The sequence below is a fragment of the Gymnoscopelus braueri genome, assembly GCF_963280865.1.
Source record: "Gymnoscopelus braueri genome assembly, chromosome: 4".
NCBI classification, from domain to species: Eukaryota; Metazoa; Chordata; class Actinopteri; order Myctophiformes; family Myctophidae; genus Gymnoscopelus; species Gymnoscopelus braueri.
The window spans coordinates 33,918,057-33,933,068 of NC_137605.1; the positions used below are offsets into that span (position 1 = coordinate 33,918,057).

A 15,012-nucleotide genomic window follows, 5' to 3' on the forward strand; every position below is an offset into this window, starting at 1 on the left:
CTTCAAGATGGCGGCTCGCATTTGGAAACTGTTTTCGCTGGCCGTTTCTCACGGATCCGCTGTGTGTTTAGAACCAAATGAACGCGCACTTTTAACTTATTTAGCGAGGTCTGTGGCGACATGAAAAAAACAAAAAAACAACAATAAAACGATGGCACTGGTGAGTACATTATGAGATTAAACTCTGGCATGGAATGTGTTAACCCATTAAGACCTGGAACGCATCTGTGTCACTTCAGATTTCTTTGGCTATTCAAAAATAGCAGATATACAAGCTCATAGCGCGGCACCGAGTGCCGCGCTATGAGCTTGTAGATCTGCTATTTTTTGGAAGAATCGTGAAAATTTGTGCAAATCTTTGCATATATATTTTTTCAAAGCAAACATTTCTTACTCAAATCTTTGCTTCTCGGGGTCCCTGGAACAAAATATTTTGAGATGGGGGTCCGCGGCAATACATATAACTTTGGGGGTCCCTAACATGAAAAGGTTTTGAACACACCACTGTAGCAACATTCGTTTTTTCAAAAAACTGTTCTTAAAAAAAAACAGGTCTTAATGGGTTAAAGGATCATCACTGTAACTCAGTGGTTCAGAGTGGGACCCTCGGGGGGTCCTTGAGGGCCGGTTCAGGTGCTCCTCAGCAAAATGATTGGTATAGTTAATAGGAACCATTTTGGTTCCATTTTTACACTCTCTAGAGTTATTATGGGGGTCCGTGACATAATGCATGCAAAAACTGGGAGTCCTTGAAATGATAGGGTTTGAGAACCATTGCAGTAAACTAACAGAGCAGCACAGTCAGGGAGGCTTTGTTCATCATCATACCTGTCCAGATGAGATAAAGGGGCCTCCGGCTAGAAGAACTCCACCAGCAGAGGGGGGGCTTCAGAGATCCCGTTTCCTTCCTCGCTTGTCACTCAGACATGCTCCCTGAAGAAAGACACAGGAAAAGAGGGACAGCGTTAGTTCAAAGAGAGGGACAGCATTATCCCATTCAATCCGGGAACACATCTGTGTCATTTTAGATTTCTTTGTCTATTCAAAAATAGCGGATCTACAAGCTCATAGCTCGGCACCGAGTGCCGCGCTATGAGCTTGTAGATCTGCTATTTTTGAAAAGTTGTGAAATGTTTTGCAAATCTTTGAATATAACACATTTTTAAAGCGAACATTTGTAACTCAAATCTTTTGATTCTGGGGGGTCCGTGGAACAACATATTTTGAGATGGGGGTCTGCGGCCAAATACATATCATTTTGGGGGCCCTTGACATGATTAAAAAATTATCTACAAGCTCATAGCGCGGCACTCGGTGCCGCGCTATGAGCTTGTATATCTGCTATTTTTGAATAGCCAAAGTATAAGATAATGGTTAAAGTGGTTAAAATCTAAAATTACAGATGCTTTCCCGGTATTAATGGGTTAATGCAGAGAGAGGTACAGCATTAACCATTTCAACCCTCGATTCTTAGTAAAAACCGTCCTGAGTTGCAACTGTACTTTGACCACTTTTTTTTCCAAAAATTGATCTACAAGCTGAACCTCGCGTTGTGGCGCATTCGTGAGCTTGTTGATCTGCTATTTTTGGACGAATGTTCCCCCGAGAGTAGGCATGCTGGGGTTCAAGAAGGACAGCTGAAGAGCCGTTGCGTGTACTGTACATGTACAGTAAAACAAATCTACAACAAAACAATTGTCCTCAAGAGTGATATCTATAAGCTGAGAATCAACCAAGTAAATAAATGTGGTATTTTATCTCTGTCTGTTTTTCTAGATCTTATGCATTCCAGGTCTGCGGAGCCGTTATTTTTTTGTCCCCCGGACCAGCCCCAGAAATGAACTGTCACCCCGCGGTTGCGCTGAACACACCTCAGGGACTACCGGCTGCCCAGGATGACGTCATGCCCTGTGCCTGATAGACGAGTGGAGCGGAACACCAGAGAGAAGCTATAATACTCAGCGTGCTTAAAACACACTTCCTGTCTGCACGAACAACGCTCATCTTCCATACACTGTCACACACACACACACACACACACACACACACACACACACACACACACACACACACACACACACACACACACACACACACACACACACACACACACACACACACACGCGCGCGCGCGCGCACGCACGCACACACGCAAAGTCATGTCAGTAGGCACAGTGCCACATACTGTACATTTTTTCACCACCGCTTTCCTTTGTGAGAGGAAATGGCAAGGTGGTTTGGTGTCCCTCAGAGAAGCAGAGACCGCGGGGTTGGAAGCTCTGCCGCGGTCTATCACTAGTGACTAGTGCATCGTCACTCAGCAATGTCCATCTGTGAAACCTCCATCAATCTAACCTCCTTCTCCTACCACAGACAGAGGTCAAGCAGCATCAAAGGCTCTCTTTGCAATGCCTTGCAGCAAGAGAGAAAGAGAGAGAGAGAGAGAGAGAGAGAGAGAGAGAGAGAGAGAGAGAGAGAGAGAGAGAGAGAGAGAGAGAGAGAGAGAGAGGAGGAAAGATTGGAGGGACAGCCCACTGACAGAATCTCAGAAGTGCTCATTTCACTGGATTAATGTGCTATTTTTGATAAATCCGCAGAGAATGAACTTGACTTGAACATATTATTGACTGAATGTGTGTGTGTGTGTGTGCGTGCGTGTTGGTAAGCGTGAGCGTGCGCGTGTGTGCAATGTGCATGCTTGCCTGTGTGCCTGTGTGCCCTTCAATCTGGTCCTTGGCCTACTTAGAGCCAAGACATCACTATGGCCCATTGGGGCTTTATATTGCCAGCCGGTGTGCACGATGTGCACGTGTATGTATGCATATGTCTGTGTGTGTGTTTATGCATGCACGCCGCATTTGTGTCTGGCATGGTGTTTGGAAACAGAGCCATCACACACACACACACACACACACACACACACACACACACACACACACACACACACACACACACACACACACACACACACACACACACACACACACACAGTGTTGGTGGATGTGCGTACAGCCTCTGCTGCAGTGCAGGTGCTCCTCAGTAACATGATGGTTCCTGGACACCAAAGGTGTCAGTCTGTCTCCTTCTGGGATACTCATCGTCCCGCTTTCTCTCTCTCTCTCTCTCTCTCTCTCTCTCTCTCTCTCTCTCTCTCTCTCTCTCTCTCTCACACACACACACACACACACACACACACACACACCTCCATCTCCAATTTGGAAGCAGGACAAGCGAGAGCTTCTATAAATACTTGTCGGATCCACACTGACAAATAAATCACCAGATACAAGCAACATGGTAGTGGTGATGGCAGCGATGCATGTCATCTCTCTGCGTCTCTCTCTCTCTCTCTCTCTCTCTCTCTCTGCTGCTCTCTGTCGTAACACCGCTTCCTTTGCGTGATTGTTACATGGTTTAGTCTATAGAAGCAGCGGGTTCTATAAGCTCACATCTGACAGACATGCAGAAAGAACATGGGAGAGAGAGGCAGAGAGAAATTGAAGGTGGAGAGAGTAAGAGAGAGAGAGGGGGGGGGGGGAGAGAGAGAGAGCGACAGAGAGACCTGTTTTCCATCACTGGGCTTATCTCCAGCAGACCAGCCATGTTTGAGAAGCCTTCCAACAAACACAGCCACTACATCCCTCTGTAACAACTGTATACAAGGAACATACACTGCTGCTGGTAACTCAACTCCTTGTCATTAGCCTACATACCAACACCTACTATCAGACACTCTCACAGGGAGTTCAAACACGAGCACAGACACACGCGTACATACTGTACATACACATACACACACACACACACACACACACACACACACACACACAGTATGGTCGCTGATTGTTAGCAGCGGTGTAAAGTAACTGGTATTTTTACTGGAGTATTTCCAAATTTCAGTACTTTTACTACTACTCCACTACATCTCAGAGGCAAATATTGTACTTTTACTCCATTACAATTATTTGAAAACTTTAGTTACTAGTTACTTTGCAGATTTTGATTATTATTGCAAAACATACATTAACCACATCAGCCCTATCTACATTTCGGCCATTTGAAAATAGCCGATCTACAATCTCACAATGCGTCACGATGCGACGCATTGTGAGCTTGTAGATCTGCTATTATCAAAAGATTTGTATACATTATATACATTTGAAAACGTGAAATGGAACATTCTGCATTAGGAGCGCTTTCTACTTTTGGTACTTTAAGTACATTTTGATACCAATACTTGTACTTTTACTCAAGTAAATGTTGAATTCCGGACTTTTAATTGTAACAGAGCATTTCCACATTGCAGCATTGATACTTTTTCCACCAATGAAATAAAATGTAACTGTTAGGAAATGAGAAAATAATGTCGTCTCTCCAGTGCAAGTGCCGATCAGTGCAGTGAGCACCACCTCCCCCAGTCCATCAACATTGATACTGAACTGCTATGACAAAGGCTGCCTACATAACAGCCCACAGACATATATACTTTCAACAACTAGGACTTTCAACAACTTCAACAACAGGGAACTTGGCCTACAGAATAATTATTTGGAGGTAGAGAAGAAATAATTGGCTGGTCTTTTCTGTTTCATATAGCCCTCCTAGCTAAGCCATTAAATATGACTAGATATGGAATCATGAATATATTGCCACATATTACTTTAACTAGAGATGACTAACCATAAAAGCAGTTTGTCACAAGATTCTGTTCCACTGCTAGTCTGCTACAACCACCCACACACATCAACTATTTAAACCCAGCAAGACTTGTCGGTAACACTTGCTATGCATGATCCCATGTCTATAATACATTATATAAATACTTCTAAGGCATTATAATCTACTTATAAGACTGTATATTTATAGTTATAAGAACGTATAAATAATAATAATCCTTTATAACAATTATCATAACCCATTATAAAGCATTTTATAATGACTTATAAGGTCGAGTATCATAATATTTAATAATTGCTGGATGCTCATAGACATTTATTTTGTTGCAAGGATCATAGTGTATTATAATTAATAAAGTAATTACATTCCTTAACTTAAAGCACAGAATGACCACTTGTAGTGACTAGTGACTTGTAGTGATTAGAATGCATTATATAATTATGATAATGTATTACAACTATGAGAACTATCATAAAACTAAAAGAAAAGGTCTGCGAGTGAACAGTAATTATGAAGTATTAACCTAATAATTCATTATTAAAGGCTTTGTAAAGTGTTATTATTGCATTAGACAGAAGTACATATGAGTGAGCTCAATTGCAGCGGTCTGAATTACCCTATTGCAGGTTGGCGCAGTCTGGGGATTTTGTTGCAAGTGGTTGCAAAAGGTAGATTGCAAGTTGCAACTAGCTGCATTGTGAGGACTGGGCGTAAAGCATAGAGGAAAGTGGAAACACACCTACATGGTTCTGGCAATGAAATGGAACAACGGAGAGCTTGAAGGTAGACGCCACATAAATCCAATGCAAGTACATCATTTTCTTTAATTTTTGTATTTATAAATTTTATTCCACGATTCTGTAACCTATTTTTCACCCAGTGCCAATGCCTAAGCTTGTAATCCTGGGCGCTACTCTCCCTCTGCCAGCCTGGGAGAGTCCCAAATTGAGCTCATGCTTCCTTCAATGCATGAGGAGTGAGCAGGCCGCTTCTTATCACCTGACGGTGGGGGGGGGGGGGGGGGGGGTTTCCCCGGTAGGACGTAGCGCGTGGAAGGAACACGTTATTCCAACCAGTTCCTTTCCCCTCCATCAGGCGCCCCGGCTGACCAGGGGGAGGCAGTATAGAGACCAGGATTACTGTGTGTTCTTTTGAGGGTACCTACCCTAGGGGACACGGAGAGAACATGCAAACTCCACACAGAAAAGTCCTTTCGCCAACCCCACCTAGGATATGGGCACTGATGCCGCGGAGGAGAGAACACGCCCTCAGCACCCACAGCGTCCCCGGTGGGAATCGAACCCAGGACCTTCTAGCTGTGATGCGACTGCGCCACTGTGCCCAAGTACATCATTTATTATAGATGCTCCACCACAACCACCGTATGAGAACTGCCGATCTCTGACAAATAGAGACGACGGTTGCCCAACCAACCATATCACACACACACACACACACACACACACACACACACACACACGCACACACTGTTGAGATGAACTAGTTTGTAAGGACTGTTCGTATCGAACAAGTTTAGTAAGGACTGTTCGTATGGGTGGATAGCTGGTAGCAGATTGCCCTGAGCATTACCCTCGTGGGAGTCTTGTGGAAGCTCGAGTAATCTAGGCTGGTAAGTGAGTCAGATGGTTGGGTAAATGGTTTGTAGGGCCGGTTACCTGTAGGTTGAAGGGATCAACTCTTTCTTTGTTAGTTACACTTATTAGTTATGAACTGAAATATCTCTGAACTGACTTATCCGGCATCGACTCCACCTTATATACAGTAGCAGCAGGTTGTACTCGCCATATAAGGACGACCCTAGAGCATAGCCGTTTCATTTATCATCCATATATTGATATTAGGGGAGGCTCCTGTATAAGGGGAGCCTTCGCAACACACACTGTCATAACAACATAACTTCAAACCAGCTCTGTTGTAGTTTGCCTTGCAGGTACTTAGTCATTTGTGTCATGTGTCCAAGCAGTGGGAGAATGACGTTGCACGGTCACCTGCGTCCAGAGGATGCTGTCATAGTCCCAACAGTACACACACACACACACACACACACACACACACACACACACACACACACACACACACACACACACACACACACACACACACACACACACACACAAACACACACACACACACACACACACACACACACACACACACACACACACACACACACACACACACACACAGGATAGATGCTGTCATAGTCCCAACAGTACACACACTCACACAAAGCCAAGTCTGCCAAGAGGTGGACAACGGAGGACTAGTGTGTGATGTGTTCAGGGTTGGGTGTGTAGAAGCTGCCCTCGCACGCACTGCTGTCAGAAAAAGTACGAAAACATTTTACTTGGGTAAAAGTACCAATACGGCAATGTAGAAATACTCTGTTAAAAGTAAAAGTCCGGAATTCAAAATTTACTTGAGTAAAAGTACAAAAGTATTGGCATCAAAATGTACTTAAAAGTACCAAAAGTAGAAAGTACTAATTATGCAGAATGTTTTCAAATCTATAAAATGTATACAATCTTTTGAAAATAGCAGATCTACAAGCTCACAATGCGTCGCATCGCGACGCATTGTGAGCTTGTAGATTGGCTATTTTCAAATAGCCGAAATGTAGGCCTGAAGTGGTTAATGTATGTTTTGTAATAATAATCTAAATCTACAAAGAAACTAGTAACACCATTTTCAAATAATTGTAGTGGAGTAAAAGTACAGTACTTGAGTAAATGTACTTAGTTACTTTACACCACTGGCTGTCAGTCTGCACATTCAAATCTGCAGGGGTCATTTAGCCAGTTGTAACTCTGAGAGTGTACAAAGGTTATATCTGTACACTCTTGGAGTTAAATGAACGCTGAGGATTTTGCCGTGTGTCTCTTTAACCACTTGCAGGTTGAGAGGGCCGGAGCCCACACACACACACACACACACACACACACACACACACACACACACACACACACACACACACACACACACACACACACACACACACACACACACACACACACACACACACACACACACACACACACACACACACACACGCACACAGTCATTCAGCTGTCCCATGACGTCAACATGGCTCAGTCTACACGCACCACCAGTAATGTCTGCTTTCGACCCCATGTCACCTGTTTCTCTGCTCCTTAACCTCGTCCTCTCTTGAGCTGGGGACCGCGCAGCCAAGAAGGAGCACAGGAGGGCAATCCAGTTAAAAAAGACCACTACACAACCACCACATCCCTCTTGCTTCTCTTCGTTACCCCCCCACCCCCACCATCTCTCTCTGTGCCCACAGTTCCCCCCCAACACACTCTCCCAGTTGCCTCGTCTCTTCTCCCTCGCCAGCCTCTTTCCATTTAGTCTGAAGTGACGTGACGCACAGTTCCAGTCATAAATCTACGGGAGGCGAGAGAGGGAGCGAGGGGGAGAAACCCGGGGAGGAGCAGGGTCCAAAATTAACTTTTTAGCTCACCAGTCGATTGTCTGGTAGATAAACAATTCTACCCGCCAAACTTGTACACAACCTTTTTGGATCAAATATCATGCGTACATTAAATCTGCATAGTAACACATTATGGTGGGGAATAAAAAACAAAATGGTCGGAGTAGATTGTAATAGGAGGGTCAGAAATTAACCCATTAAAACCGGGAAAGCATCTGTGTCATTGTAGATTTGAACGTTGGCTATTCAAAAATAGCAGCTCTACAAGCTCTCACAGCGTGTCATTTCGTGCCGCGCTGCAAGCTTGTACATCTGCTATTTTTGAACATTGTTCAAAAACAGCTGCTTTTTTTGTTTTTATTTAGCATTTTCATGCATTAATCAGACAGGCACAGTGAAGAGAGGGAGCGAGGGCAAGTGGGCAAATGGTCCAGCCGTCCGGGAGTCGAACCGCAGACATGCTATAGAATTCTGCACCCATGTGGTATGTGTCCTAACCATCCGGTCACCCCATACAAGCCTAGTTTTTCTTTTTAAAGGGTCGCATTTCATCTTTGCAACCATGAAAAGAGAAAGCCAGCAATTGAAGCGTTAAAATTTAGATTTTTAGATATCCTATGTAGTATTAACTATGTCTAGAAGTTTATGTATATAAAGATAAAGTATATGCCAGCACGACAAGTGACAGATTACGGAACACTCAAACAGACCGGTACCCGTATGTTGATGACAACATGAGATCTACAGTATTGCACCACCAAGTTCATTTAATTGTGCGGCTGATATTTTGTTACGAATCTTACACGCACTGAGCCATCAATGCTGGTATTTGACAGTAAAAATGTCACCCATGTTATGGGCCACCACGGACAATATTTTGTTACAAATTGTACTCACGGTGCGCCAACAATGCTGATATTTGCAATAAAGTCGGCTGTATTATGGGCCACCAGGACTGGTATTTTGTTACAAATCTTACTCGCACTGAGCCAACGATGCTGATATTTTATTGCAAAAAAGTGGCCCATGTTATGAGCCCCCAGGGCTGATGGTTCAACTAACCGTTGTATATGCTGATATTTTGTGTCAAGACATTTTCAGGTGGCTTATGAAACTTACATGCCAAAATGCATTGGTACAACCCGCATTTGGCGCTTGGTTGGTGTACATTTTGGACCTGAGTGCGAGAGTGGTGGAATGAAGAGATAGAGGAGCGAGATAAGAGATGGGGGAAGAGGGAGCAACAGATAGACAGAAGGAGAGAGAGGAAGAGATGACTAGACAGACATGCATGGAAAACACCTCACACAGTATGGCAAAAGAATGAAGGCTTGAAGGCTTCAGTGCCTTGGAACAACATGGCTCACTCCAACAGAGTTTTGAGCCCTTTGAGCTGCCTCCTATACAGCAGGCTAGCAGGGGTTAAGGCTACAGTAACAGTAACACTAACAAAGGCAGCTGAATCATTTCTCCGAAAGAATACCAGAAGCACCCTGTGACCCCCATGACGAAGCATCTGACCGAAACACTGCAGCATGTTAGAGAGAGAGGAAGAGGAAGGGAGAGAGAGAGAGAGAGAGAGAGAGAGAGAGAGAGAGAGAGAGAGAGAGAGAGAGAGAGAGAGAGAGAGAGAGAGAGAGAGAGAGAGAGAGAGACAGACAGACAGACAGACAGACAGACAGACAGACAGACAGACAGACAGACAGACAGACAGACAGACAGACAGACAGACAGACAGACAGACAGACAGACAGACAGACAGACAGACAGACAGACAGACAGAGACAGAGAAAGGAGAAATAGCCCTGTGGGAGTGTGGGAGTGTGGGAGTGTGTCTGCATCTCTGTGCTTGTTTGTGTTTGGGTCCCAGGCATGCTGTCTTGTCTGTCTGTCTGTATGTGTTATGTGTGTCTGCATGTGTCGTATGTCGCAACAGAGGGCGGTATCCCCCCTACGCTCAGCGACAACAAACACGGGGGCACAGCCAAAGCCGTGTGCCAACCACACCTCCCCCTCACCCACTCCAGGCTATGCCATGCAGCAAGGCTGGATCTCCTGCTGTTACAACATCACCCCCCTGCCCACCCAACCCCTTCACTACGTTGTGTGGGAGAGGAAGGCTTTGAGGCACCCACGAACATACACACACACACACACACACACACACACACACACACACACACACACACACACACACACACACACACACACACACACACACACACACACACACACACACACACACACACACACACACACACACACACACACACACACACACACACAAGTTCTCAGTACTAAATCAGGACTATAGGAAAGACAACAAAAGCCCACGGCAGGCCGTTCCTCAGCGTTTTGACAGCTTTCCAGGGGAAGCCCGCAGTGGAACAACAGGAATGCCAGGAATAGAGAGGACAAAATAGGTATGGCGTAATTTATACTTAGTTGCGCGCGGGGGTTGTGCACCGAAAATAGCAGATCTACAAGCTCACAGCCCTTCGCACTGCGGCATGTTGTGAGCTTGTAGATCTGGACCTTGCTGTGTCCCTCGCAAGACATTTCTACACTGGTTCTCCCATACAGACACACACACACACACACACACACACACACACACACACACACACACCCCTACACACACACACACACACACACACACACACACACACACACACACACACGTGTGTGTGTGAGGCAACGGTCTACTGTGAGTCCTTTCATAATAAGTTCCTGCTTTGGGTGCCGGGGACACAACTGTCACTTTTCGAGATCTACTGTAGACCCTCACAGAGAGACAGGCAGGAGAGGAGGGAGGGGGGGGGGGGGGTAAGGACAAGATGGGAAGAAAAAGATGAAGAAAGAAAGAGAGACTGAGAGAGTTCCTGCTTCCTGTTTACAGAGAGGGGAGAGCAGGGGAAACAGAGCGACGGGCCACTAGACACCGTAACTGGCATGACAGTGATGACAACACAAACACACACGCAATTTTCCTCCACTGCATCCTGAGTGCAAGAACAGACATCTTTAACTACATACACAGACCCCCCCCCTCTCTCTCTCTCTCTCTATCTCTATCTCTTTCTCTCTGTGACATCTGGCGACACACAATCCTCTTCCTGCCTGGTTCCATGTTTCCCCCTGGCCAGCAGTTGTGTTAACAGGGTCGGGGCCTAGAGCACCGACAGCTCTGCCCCGGCTGTCGGCCGTCAGCCGCAACATTCCTGCAATCTGCGACAGGATTCCTAACAGTGCTGTGGACAGTGTGGTTGTGTTGTAAAAGAATTAAGAGATGTGTTGATGTGTTTTGACACATAACTGAGAGCTTAATAGACTTTATGCAGTGTGTGTGATTAGTGTTTTGTGTGTGTGCGTGTGTGCGAGCGCGCGTGCGTGCGCGTGTGCGTGTGTGTGTGCGTGTGCGTGTGTGGAAGAGCTTCTGGAAACTCATATTAACCCATTAAGACCTGAGGCGATTCTTTAAAAAAAATCAAAATCATAACATTTTTTGGAAAAAAAAAAAAAAAAAATGTTTTCAAGATTTTTCAAAAATAGCAGATCTACAAGCTCATAGCGCGGCACTCGGTGCCGCGCTATGAGCTTGTATATCTGCTATTTTTGAATAGCCAAAGACATCTAAAGTGACACAGATGCGTTCCAGGTATCAATGGGTTAAAGAAGAATTCAATATACTTCATATGACAGAGCCAGGTCTTCTCCCCCGTACACAGAAAAATCGAGAGATGTGCACAGCTCACATTTTTTCATAGCTGCATAATCAGTGGGTTGTATATTAGTCAAGAACTGATTATTCAGATAGACTGTGTGCCAGTGGGGATCAAAATGAACACCTGCAAAGTGCCACACGCCGTACATTTTCCTATCAGCAGGACCTTATGTGGATGTATGCCACTATGGTGGGTTTAGGTGGATATTGGGAGGTGTCAAATAGGCGATAATATTGTTGCTGCAGCCACTATCTATGCTATGAATGTATCTATAATTAATACATGAATTGGTGATCTGGGTTTCATGTCCTGTCAGAGCACACATTACTCATCCCATTGCCTGTCGGTCTCCCTCACTCCACCTGACTTCACCAGATATCCTTGCACATTCAATTGAGTTGGTCAAAATCTTTCTTGCTAAATTTGCCACAGCCTGCTTGACCTTCTGTGAGATTTATTTAATGCTTACATAAATCATCAACAATTTAGTAGCCTAGTCCTACTAGCCTAATTCAAATAAATGAACGTTTAGCAAGTGAACTCTCCTTAAAACGGAACAGCGGAGGTAATCATCACTGAGGATTTTACTGTGTACACACTGATGGAACGGACTGCAGTGCCCCTCTCCCTTTTAATAAATACCCAGCAGACCAGCTTAGCTGGTCACTACATCATGCTTAAGGGTGATTTATACTTAAGCTGGGCTCAGACTATAGGACAGGAGTTTTGGAAATCTTGTAGCATCACACACTACAGGATAATCTTAAAAGAGTGCACACTATACACATTTTTTAATAATGGGGCATCACACACTACAGGATTGATCATCGGGTTTTCTGGAGCAACACAAATGCAGCACATCGATGCTGTGATCACATGTGGAACCAGATGTGAAGTTGTAAACAATAGAGCCTGTTTGTTAAACGTGCGGAGGCGGCGGACGAATGGGTCTTAAACAGACGTCATGTTCTTGCCACATATCGCCAAGCCTGAGCCTCCGCTGTCCAATGACATCACAGGGGGTTTTGACAGCCAGGTCACAGTGTCAAACAACCTCTCTTTCACTGAAAGTCTATCTCCTTGTAGTTGTTTGTCCACTCCTGTCCCACTCGGACCGGAGTGCTGTAATCATCCAAAATAAATATACATGTGTGAAAACTATCAGGACGGCCCGATCATCTGTGAACAAGTCGGGAGGTTTAAGGTTTAAGAACTGCTCACACTACAGCTCCTGCTCAGGCTAGGATGGGTTCCAGGGAAAATCAGCCCGATTATCTTGTAGTGTGTGAGCCCACCTTTAGTTGTACACCTGTGCCGGACATAGCCGATCCACAAGCACACAACACAACACGTTGTGGGTTTATAGATCAGGTATAATTGAGGCATTAGTAGCTCTATTTCGAGTCAGTGTCTGGCTCTACAGAATCAGCTTCCCACACACAGCATGCACACTTCCCCAGAACACACACACACACACACACACACACACACACACACACACACACACACACACACACACACACACACACACACACACACACACACACACACACACACACACACACACACACACGCACACACACACACACACACACACACACACACACACACACACACACCACTTCATTCAACCTGATGGCTACTGAGTCTTCGTATCATAACGACGCTGAGTCATAGTGCACAGACTGCACACACACGCGTGTGCGTGTGTGTGTGTGTGTGTGTGATTGTGTACTGTGTATCATCTTACGGCTCCCACATAAAAAGGGGCTGTTCTTTTCGCGAGGGAAAAGGAGTTTGTGAGAGAATATTTTCTCCTCCCTCAGCTCAGACAGTGGACCTATCACCCACTGCCAACAGAGTATAAAGGCCCTCTTATCAGCTAATCAAGATGTCCTCTACTAGCCGCTGACTGTCATTGTCAGCTGCCTGCATCAAGTAGCCCACCTATCTGCCAGTGTCTGCTTCCTCCTTCCTCCTGTTATTTGGTTGGTTTATTGGACTCATTCATGCGCCAATTCAGACGGTAGAAAGCAGCCAGTGGCCGTCCTGGGACGATTAAACGAAAAACAAATCAGCAATGACTTTGAATGCGAGTTGCTCTCTCTGCCAAGAATGTTGACCATTAAAAACAGGTGTTAAGGCTAGGTTAGTCAAAACACACAATACAATAGAGTCTGTATATTAAACCCATTAAAACCGGGAAAGCATCTGTGTCATTTTAGGTTTCTGCGTTGACGATTCAAAAATAGCAGACATCCAAGCTCACAGCGCGTCACTTCGTGCCACGCTGCAAGCTTGTACATCTGCTATTTTTTATTTATTTATTTTTAATCTTGAAAGTGTGAGAACTAAGTGATTTAGAATGCATTTATTTGTTGAATCAGCCTCAGGTCTTAAAGGGTTAAGGTTGGTTCATAGCCCTGCTTCTCCACACAGGCACGGTGTATGCTGAGTTGCTGACACACAGGCTAGTCCTTTATAGTAGTATAGTAGAGTTCTGTACCGCTATCGTAGTCAGAATGAGATACGTACCTGTAGATAGACTCACTACTACTGCAACGTCGGTCTAAAATAAAGGCAGTTCCACAGTGTGTACCGTAGATTGTGTATGTTCACAAATACATGGTTTTCACATTGTAAAAATGAATAGTTTAACCCAAATCTTGTTTTTATTCCAGCCACTCTTCTGTTTTCTTCCCACCTTCATCACGACAACTAAAATAACATAAGAAATCTGACTTTCCGTAGTTTTGAAGCCCACCAACCAGAAGTCCAAGTTTAAAGTGGCTTGACAATGGTGGGAAGAATAGGCTAGCAAGATTTTAGCTAGATTTTGTTTATTTGATTTGCATTGGTTCCTCATAATAGATCACTATATCATTACATCATCTTTAGCTTTCTTGAGTTATCAAAATATCTCCTCTCTCTCTCTCTCTTTCCTAAAGTATATACTGTATATACTGTATGTATGTATATACAGTGCATACAGACATACATGACTATGTTTCGGAATTGTTAAAAATAGGCTTGTCGATGGTTTGCGGACAATGACTAAAAGTTGGTTTCCAGCCCCGATTCCCGCAATGAGATATGAGACCCTCTTTTTTAAAGGGACACTTAATAGCCTTGTCTGCT

The 15,012-nt window shown here is 44.6% G+C and overlaps 1 protein-coding gene across 2 annotated transcripts in view; it reads right to left on the reverse strand.

Moving 5' to 3' along the window:
• The window catches only part of galnt1 (UDP-N-acetyl-alpha-D-galactosamine:polypeptide N-acetylgalactosaminyltransferase 1), a 69,048-nt gene that overhangs the window by 41,387 nt on the left and 12,649 nt on the right, over window positions 1–15,012 (reverse strand). For both annotated transcript variants that reach the window (XM_080425670.1, XM_080425669.1), the window contains exon 2: window positions 829–933. The gene's annotated coding sequence lies outside the window, so the exon portion shown is untranslated. The remainder of the gene's footprint in view (window positions 1–828; window positions 934–15,012) is intronic.